The sequence below is a fragment of the Stegodyphus dumicola genome, chromosome X1 (genome assembly GCF_044657685.1).
Source record: "Stegodyphus dumicola isolate Sdum_Otavi_A_Nest chromosome X1, ASM4465768v1".
Lineage (NCBI taxonomy): Eukaryota > Metazoa > Arthropoda > Arachnida > Araneae > Eresidae > Stegodyphus > Stegodyphus dumicola.
The window spans coordinates 167,111,918-167,122,785 of record NC_140780.1 but is presented as its reverse complement, the minus strand read 5'-3'; positions in this window follow the sequence as shown (position 1 = coordinate 167,122,785).

Here is a 10,868-nt window from a genome sequence, read left to right as displayed (position 1 = left end):
TTGGACATGGAAAATATTAGGCCACACAGAGAGGAAAATGTTTAGCCTCCTCCTCGTAATGCGAAAGGAGGCCACTTGGGAAAAAATTACACCACAGCAGTACTTTTGAAACCACTACGAAGCAACAGAACTCTAACAAATCTCAGACTTCTGATAATTATAGTGTGATTAACAGTTCAACCTCACTTCGAATATTACAATACAATATAGAGAGAGCACCAATTCAGACACTTCAATATGAAATTCAAAACCTACGAAATTAATGCACAAATGCTACCCTAAACATTAAAACATAATGTGACACGTTCATGTAAAATAAATAACTAGTAAAGCTCCAATATAAAGCAACATGTGAAAAGGGATGGACAAATTATAACATTCAAGTATTTCTAGTGGAAATAAAGTTGATATAAAACAAGACTTACCAGCCACAGATGTCTTTTTGCTCTGCATTATTCCCCCATTCTTTTCATCATCGTTCTTTTTCTTTCACGATATCATGTTCTGAATTCCAAGAGTGCACAAAAGTGATGACAAATTACACTAGAAGAGGCCAAAAGGGAAAAAAACAGGAATCATTAGATTTTAATTACTTCGATACACAAAGAGAAATATCTAAAACTTCAAGAGTCGCCTTCTTTGTTTTAAACTCCAGCAATGTGCTACATTGTTACTAAAAGCATGACTGCAATCGATAGAAAAGCTGATTTTCCTAATATGACAGAAGTACAGTAAGCGAAAGGGGTATTTAATATATGGGTACAACATGAATAATGAAAGAAAAAAAAATTAGACAGTTATTACGGATACACAGAATAAAAGGGATAATGATCTTCGAGAAGAGTAAATAATTGCAGCGCTGGTAGAAAGATGGCACCAAAAGACAAAGAGCAGGTAATTTTAAATCACAAATAAAGAAAATAAACATTACTGCTAGCTTTGAAGCAGGTGTTATATATTAAACTATCTAAATTCACACACAGAATTAGTGACATAAGAGATCAAAATAGAGTAATTAAACTTGCAATACATTAATATTAAAAGAGCTATACGTATATACTTTTAAAGATTTTTTTAAAAAAAGGGCACAAAAACACCTCTCTAAAAACAGACTTGGAAGAACATCTTGGAAACAAAAGTCGTATACCATAAAAGAAATATTTCATTCAGAATTTTAACGTAAGAACCATTTCTAATTTCAAGTTCTCTACTTAGGTACTCTCATTCATGAGAGAGGACAGCTTAGTGCGATATACCAGAAATTATCTTGAAATATTACCAGGTGACTTTAATGTAATTATAGAAATATTTCGCTCAGGGAAAGACATTGTGTAGCTGCCCGGGTTCGAGCCCAGCTTTAATATAGCAAGCTAAAACACATCAAATGCCACTGAATGATACAGCATTTTGAAATGTTACAAAAAATTCAAATGCAATTTCGTGGAAGAGCTATTGCAATTACCTACATACTAAAATTTTGACCAAAAATTCAAGAAAACTAAGATACTCCTTTATCTTTCGAAGGAATCAAAGTCATATACTAATGTAGGGATGCTCAACCTATTGTACTATGAAACCTACACATAGGAATGAAATTTTGTCACCTATGTGAGATGTCCAATACCGAGAAATTCCGTAAATTGTAGAATAGAACCTGCGTCTGAAAACAGACGAAAGGTAAAACATTATTCAAATACTTTACCTTTAGCCTTGAAGCAGGTGTTCTATATTAAACTGTGTTAATTCACATACAGAATTAGTAATATAATAGCTCAAAATATTTTAAGAACCAAACACGCATTAAATAAACATTAAAAAATCTATATACGTTTATTAGTGTTACGAGGGTTTATTCTGAAATATTATAAGGTCACTTTCAAAGAAATGATAGAACTTTTCACTCAGGGAAGGGACATTCTGTCTGGCTGCCCGGGTTCCATCCCAGCTTCTGTTACAAAAGTTTCATAGAAGAATTTTAAAAATCCAGAAACGAAACTTATGAAGAAATTATTGAACATACCTGGTTCTATGATTTAGCCATTCTTACAGACATAGTAACTAAATCTTAAATTTGAGGGAGGGGGCGAGAGAACTAAACTAAAGTCTTTGAATTAAAGGGTATTATAAATTCATTTTAAATCAAAATTAATTTTGTGAAAATATTACACAAATATGAGGAATATACATTTTTACCATAACGTAATGTACGTTTTGCCCCTTTGAAAATCTGGAGAACTAAGGGGTGAAATATAAGAAAACTGAAAGAATCATTTGGAAAATCTCCTCGAGCTTCAATCAGTTTCTAAATTAGATGTTTCGAGTGTATTTAAAATTAGGCTAACTACTTCATTCACTTCAAACCCATTACATAATACTAGTATTTAAGAAAAATGGTAAAAGACTGCAAATATGTTAAATAACAATTCTATTGATCTAGAAATGGAAATAACTGATTTTCATCCTAATTAAGATCAAGAATATCACAAAAAGCCATTTGAATAGTCCTAGAACAGAAAAATCATGAACAGTTAAACCTTTAAAAAGATAAATTCCTGCTTCCAATCTACTTAAAAATGTGAAAGAGGATTTTCAACAATGAACTTGTTAAAATCAATGTTTAGATACAGTATAACAAATCAACATCCCAACGACTGCAAGGATTTAGCCATAACATCGCATGTATCAGAGGCAAAAAAAAAAAAAAAAAAAAAACTCGCAGAAGAAATGCAGTGTTAAATTTCACATTAAAATACGATTTCCCTGTATTTAACTTTCATCTTGCTGAATTTTTTGTAAATAATACAAAGAGTATACATTTTCTTTAACATATTATACCACACATTTTTATACTTTGTGTAATGTATTTATAACTGAAATATTAAAAGTGCACTATATACTTGTAGCTCGCCAAAATTTTATAAACTCAAAATTGGCTCCCTTTAAGTTAAACTTGCACATAACTGCACTAAGGGAAGGAATGCAATTTTATTTCTTTGTCTGTATTTGGTTTCATTTTCATATAAAAAGAGTTAAAAATAGGGTTATCTAATTTTGTTATCTAGGTAACAAAATTTAAACAGACATTTTCAGTAAAAATTACAGAATAAAAGATTTTGTTTCCCTGAAGATGCAACACCTCGCTATTCCAGGTATGGTACAGACTGCATACTGTCAGAAAGAAATTCCTTTTTTATACAGGGAATCCATATACTTTAATCTGTTTTTACACAAGTACTGTTTATGACTAATGGTCCAGGAGTAAAATACTTTATAGTTAATCCATCTAAATTTTTATTATTTCCGGTCATCTGTATAGACTGTTTATTTATCACGACTAAACTACCAATCTGCATTCTAGATACCTCATATGATTCTTCAAGTCACGTTTCGTAGCCTATCATTTCTAATACAGCAGGTACTTGCTGAGCGCAGACTTGTAAAGCGTGATTTCGCGTATAGCAGTACCTTACAGGATTCCATTTAATTTGTCCACTGCTAGAATTTCATTCATACGTGGTTCAACATTCATCCATCAACACCAGAAAGAATTTATCTGCTACTTTAAACAATTTCCATAGACTGAAAATGAAGTTCAAAAAAATCTTACAAATCTCAAATGCAAAGCATTCCGAAGAATTTTCACATATGGAAGATAGAGAAGTCAAACAATGAATCAGAAAATTACAAAAGAAGAATTGGGTGCTTATAAAACCCCTTGACAATAAAAGCGCTCATTACGAGAAACAGCTTTTAACTGAAGATTAGATGAAGGAATCATTAAATAACAGAGAAGCAATGTCTGATCTTCTAGCGGAGATGGACACAATTAAAGAAAAAAACGGACACTTTAAAAGAGCTACTGGGAAATATGTGCTCTTTACAGCGACATGGTTACAGTTGCATCAGTCATTCTTATAAGCAAAAGACGTCAGCTTTTTCAAAAAATAATTCTGCCATGTATTTGCCAAGAGAACGAAAACAAGTCCTAAAGAAACTTTCAGAGTGCTTTTCAAAACCAAGTTGAAAGTTAGTCTGCAGAATTTTACTTCGATAATAATAAAACATCTCTGATTTTATTTCAAAATGATTTTTTTTTTTTATCGATTTTAAAGAGATCTTCGCAAATTGGTTCATAAAACTTCACAATATGCCACAATTGTTCAGATTAGGGACAAAATATAATAAAGTATGCTTAAAACAACTAAGAAAAAGCACATTTTGAGCATCCTTAACAGAAGACAATTTGGCTCCACTAACTTTCTTTACAAGTATACATTAAATTTTTATTTACATTTCTTTTTTATTCAACACTTAACTTTCAATGGTTTTAAGAGAAACATCACTTGATAGAGAGACTCTAAATTCAGAAAAAAACTGAAACAAATTTGGTTTATACCCAGGCAGTGCAATTACACTGGCCTGTTGGGAAGAGAAGACCCTGTTGGACATGGAAAATATTAGGCCACACAGAGAGGAAAATGTTTAGCCTCCTCCTCGTAATGCGAAAGGAGGCCACTTGGGAAAAAATTACACCACAGCAGTACTTTTGAAACCACTACGAAGCAACAGAACTCTAACAAATCTCAGACTTCTGATAATTATAGTGTGATTAACAGTTCAACCTCACTTCGAATATTACAATACAATATAGAGAAAGCACCAATTCAGACACTTCAATATGAAATTCAAAACCTACGAAATTAATGCACAAATGCTACCCTAAACATTAAAACATAATGTGACACGTTCATGTAAAATAAATAACTAGTAAAGCTCCAATATAAAGCAACATGTGAAAAGGGATGGACAAATTATAACATTCAAGTATTTCTAGTGGAAATAAAGTTGATATAAAACAAGACTTACCAGCCACAGATGTCTTTTTGCTCTGCATTATTCCCCCATTCTTTTCATCATCGTTCTTTTTCTTTCACGACATCATGTTCTGAATTCCAAGAGTGCACAAAAGTGATGACAAATTACACTAGAAGAGGCCAAAAGGGAAAAAAACAGGAATCATTAGATTTTAATTACTTCGATACACAAAGAGAAATATCTAAAACTTCAAGAGTCGGCTTCTTTGTTTTAAACTCCAGCAATGTGCTACATTGTTACTAAAAGCATGACTGCAATCGATAGAAAAGCTGATTTTCCTAATATGACAGAAGTACAGTAAGCGAAAGGGGTATTTAATATATGGGTACAACATGAATAATGAAAGAAAAAAAATTAGACAGTTATTACGGATACACAGAATAAAAGGGATAATGATCTTCGAGAAGAGTAAATAATTGCAGCGCTGGTAGAAAGATGGCACCAAAAGACAAAGAGCAGGTAATTTTAAATCACAAATAAAGAAAATAAACATTACTGCTAGCTTTGAAGCAGGTGTTATATATTAAACTATCTAAATTCACACACAGAATTAGTGACATAAGAGATCAAAATAGAGTAATTAAACTTGCAATACATTAATATTAAAAGAGCTATACGTATATACTTTTAAAGATTTTTTTAAAAAAAGGGCACAAAAACACCTCTCTAAAAACAGACTTGGAAGAACATCTTGGAAACAAAAGTCGTATACCATAAAAGAAATATTTCATTCAGAATTTTAACGTAAGAACCATTTCTAATTTCAAGTTCTCTACTTAGGTACTCTCATTCATGAGAGAGGACAGCTTAGTGCGATATACCAGAAATTATCTTGAAATATTACCAGGTGACTTTAATGTAATTATAGAAATATTTCGCTCAGGGAAAGACATTGTGTAGCTGCCCGGGTTCGAGCCCAGCTTTAATATAGCAAGCTAAAACACATCAAATGCCATTGAATGATACAGCATTTTGAAATGTTACAAAAAATTCAAATGCAATTTCGTGGAAGAGCTATTGCAATTACCTACATACTAAAATTTTGACCAAAAATTCAAGAAAACTAAGATACTCCTTTATCTTTCGAAGGAATCAAAGTCATATACTAATGTAGGGATGCTCAACCTATTGTACTATGAAACCTACACATAGGAATGAAATTTTGTCACCTATGTGAGATGTCCAATACCGAGAAATTCCGTAAATTGTAGAATAGAACCTGCGTCTGAAAACAGACGAAAGGTAAAACATTATTCAAATACTTTACCTTTAGCCTTGAAGCAGGTGTTCTATATTAAACTGTGTTAATTCACATACAGAATTAGTAATATAATAGCTCAAAATATTTTAAGAACCAAACACGCATTAAATAAACATTAAAAAATCTATATACGTTTATTAGTGTTACGAGGGTTTATTCTGAAATATTATAAGGTCACTTTCAAAGAAATGATAGAACTTTTCACTCAGGGAAGGGACATTCTGTCTGGCTGCCCGGGTTCCATCCCAGCTTCTGTTACAAAAGTTTCATAGAAGAATTTTAAAAATCCAGAAACGAAACTTATGAAGAAATTATTGAACATACCTGGTTCTATGATTTAGCCATTCTTACAGACATAGTAACTAAATCTTAAATTTGAGGGAGGGGGCGAGAGAACTAAACTAAAGTATTTGAATTAAAGGGTATTATAAATTCATTTTAAATAAAAATTAATTTTGTGAAAATATTACACAAATATGAGGAATATACATTTTTACCATAACGTAATGTACGTTTTGCCCCTTTGAAAATCTGGAGAACTAAGGGGTGAAATATAAGAAAACTGAAAGAATCATTTGGAAAATCTCCTCGAGCTTCAATCAGTTTCTAAATTAGATGTTTCGAGTGTATTTAAAATTAGGCTAACTACTTCATTCACTTCAAACCCATTACATAATACTAGTATTTAAGAAAAATGGTAAAAGACTGCAAATATGTTAAATAACAATTCTATTGATCTAGAAATGGAAATAACTGATTTTCATCCTAATTAAGATCAATAATATCACCAAAAGCCATTTGAATAGTCCTAGAACAGAAAAATCATGAACAGTTAAACCTTTAAAAAGATAAATTCCTGCTTCCAATCTACTTAAAAATGTGAAAGAGGATTTTCAACAATGAACTTGTTAAAATCAATGTTTAGATACAGTATAACAAATCAACATCCCAACGACTGCAAGGATTTAGCCATAACATCGCATGTATCAGAGGAGAAAAAAAAAAAAAAAAAAAAAAAAAAAAAAAAAAAAACTCGCAGAAGAAATGCAGTGTTAAATTTCACATTAAAATACGATTTCCCTGTATTTAACTTTCATCTTGCTGAATTTTTTGTAAATAATACAAAGAGTATACCTTTTCTTTAACATATTATACCACACATTTTTATACTTTGTGTAATGTATTTATAACTGAAATATTAAAAGTGCACTATATACTTGTAGCTTGCCAAAATTTTATAAACTCAAAATTGGCTCCCTTTAAGTTAAACTTGCACATAACTGCACTAAGGGAAGGAATGCAATTTTATTTCTTTGTCTGTATTTGGTTTCATTTTCATATAAAAAGAGTTAAAAATAGGGTTATCTAATTTTGTTATCTAGGTAACAAAATTTAAACAGACATTTTCAGTAAAAATTACAGAATAAAAGATTTTGTTTCCCTGAAGATGCAACACCTCGCTATTCCAGGTATGGTACAGACTGCATACTGTCAGAAAGAAATTCCTTTTTTATACAGGGAATCCATATACTTTAATCTGTTTTTACACAAGTACTGTTTATGACTAATGGTCCAGGAGTAAAATACTTTATAGTTAATCCATCTAAATTTTTATTATTTCCGGTCATCTGTATAGACTGTTTATTTATCACGACTAAACTACCAATCTGCATTCTAGATACCTCATATGATTCTTCAAGTCACGTTTCGTAGCCTATCATTTCTAATACAGCAGGTACTTGCTGAGCGCAGACTTGTAAAGCGTGATTTCGCGTATAGCAGTACCTTACAGGATTCCATTTAATTTGTCCACTGCTAGAATTTCATTCATACGTGGTTCAACATTCATCCATCAACACCAGAAAGAATTTATCTGCTACTTTAAACAATTTCCATAGACAGAAAATGAAGTTCAAAAAAATCTTACAAATCTCAAATGCAAAGCATTCCGAAGAATTTTCACATATGGAAGATAGAGAAGTCAAACAATGAATCAGAAAATTACAAAAGAAGAATTGGGTGCTTATAAAACCCCTTGACAATAAAAGCGCTCATTACGAGAAACAGCTTTTAACTGAAGATTAGATGAAGGAATCATTAAATAACAGAGAAGCAATGTCTGATCTTCTAGCGGAGATGGACACAATTAAAGAAAAAAACGGACACTTTAAAAGAGCTACTGGGAAATATGTGCTCTTTACAGCGACATGGTTACAGTTGCATCAGTCATTCTTATAAGCAAAAGACGTCAGCTTTTTCAAAAAATAATTCTGCCATGTATTTGCCAAGAGAACGAAAACAAGTCCTAAAGAAACTTTCAGAGTGCTTTTCAAAACCAAGTTGAAAGTTAGTCTGCAGAATTTTACTTCGATAATAATAAAACATCTCTGATTTTATTTCAAAATGAATTTTTTTTTTTATCGATTTTAAAGAGATCTTCGCAAATTGGTTCATAAAACTTCACAATATGCCACAATTGTTCAGATTAGGGACAAAATATAATAAAGTATGCTTAAAACAACTAAGAAAAAGCACATTTTGAGCATCCTTAACAGAAGACAATTTGGCTCCACTAACTTTCTTTACAAGTATACATTAAATTTTTATTTACATTTCTTTTTTATTCAACACTTAACTTTCAATGGTTTTAAGAGAAACATCACTTGATAGAGAGACTCTAAATTCGGAAAAAACTGAAACAAATTTGGTTTATACCCAGGCAGTGCAATTACACTGGCCTGTTGGGAAGAGAAGACCCTGTTGGACATGGAAAATATTAGGCCACACAGAGAGGAAAATGTTTAGCCTCCTCCTCGTAATGCGAAAGGAGGCCACTTGGGAAAAAATTACACCACAGCAGTACTTTTGAAACCACTACGAAGCAACAGAACTCTAACAAATCTCAGACTTCTGATAATTATAGTGTGATTAACAGTTCAACCTCACTTCGAATATTACAATACAATATAGAGAGAGCACCAATTCAGACACTTCAATATGAAATTCAAAACCTACGAAATTAATGCACAAATGCTACCCTAAACATTAAAACATAATGTGACACGTTCATGTAAAATAAATAACTAGTAAAGCTCCAATATAAAGCAACATGTGAAAAGGGATGGACAAATTATAACATTCAAGTATTTCTAGTGGAAATAAAGTTGATATAAAACAAGACTTACCAGCCACAGATGTCTTTTTGCTCTGCATTATTCCCCCATTCTTTTCATCATCGTTCTTTTTCTTTCACGATATCATGTTCTGAATTCCAAGAGTGCACAAAAGTGATGACAAATTACACTAGAAGAGGCCAAAAGGGAAAAAAACAGGAATCATTAGATTTTAATTACTTCGATACACAAAGAGAAATATCTAAAACTTCAAGAGTCGCCTTCTTTGTTTTAAACTCCAGCAATGTGCTACATTGTTACTAAAAGCATGACTGCAATCGATAGAAAAGCTGATTTTCCTAATATGACAGAAGTACAGTAAGCGAAAGGGGTATTTAATATATGGGTACAACATGAATAATGAAAGAAAAAAAAATTAGACAGTTATTACGGATACACAGAATAAAAGGGATAATGATCTTCGAGAAGAGTAAATAATTGCAGCGCTGGTAGAAAGATGGCACCAAAAGACAAAGAGCAGGTAATTTTAAATCACAAATAAAAAAAAAAAACATTACTGCTAGCTTTGAAGCAGGTGTTATATATTAAACTATCTAAATTCACACACAGAATTAGTGACATAAGAGATCAAAATAGAGTAATTAAACTTGCAATACATTAATATTAAAAGAGCTATACGTATATACTTTTAAAGATTTTTTTAAAAAAAGGGCACAAAAACACCTCTCTAAAAACAGACTTGGAAGAACATCTTGGAAACAAAAGTCGTATACCATAAAAGAAATATTTCATTCAGAATTTTAACGTAAGAACCATTTCTAATTTCAAGTTCTCTACTTAGGTACTCTCATTCATGAGAGAGGACAGCTTAGTGCGATATACCAGAAATTATCTTGAAATATTACCAGGTGACTTTAATGTAATTATAGAAATATTTCGCTCAGGGAAAGACATTGTGTAGCTGCCCGGGTTCGAGCCCAGCTTTAATATAGCAAGCTAAAACACATCAAATGCCATTGAATGATACAGCATTTTGAAATGTTACAAAAAATTCAAATGCAATTTCGTGGAAGAGCTATTGCAATTACCTACATACTAAAATTTTGACCAAAAATTCAAGAAAACTAAGATACTCCTTTATCTTTCGAAGGAATCAAAGTCATATACTAATGTAGGGATGCTCAACCTATTGTACTATGAAACCTACACATAGGAATGAAATTTTGTCACCTATGTGAGATGTCCAATACCGAGAAATTCCGTAAATTGTAGAATAGAACCTGCGTCTGAAAACAGACGAAAGGTAAAACATTATTCAAATACTTTACCTTTAGCCTTGAAGCAGGTGTTCTATATTAAACTGTGTTAATTCACATACAGAATTAGTAATATAATAGCTCAAAATATTTTAAGAACCAAACACGCATTAAATAAACATTAAAAAATCTATATACGTTTATTAGTGTTACGAGGGTTTATTCTGAAATATTATAAGGTCACTTTCAAAGAAATGATAGAACTTTTCACTCAGGGAAGGGACATTCTGTCTGGCTGCCCGGGTTCCATCCCAGCTTCTGTTACAAAAGTTTCATAGAAGA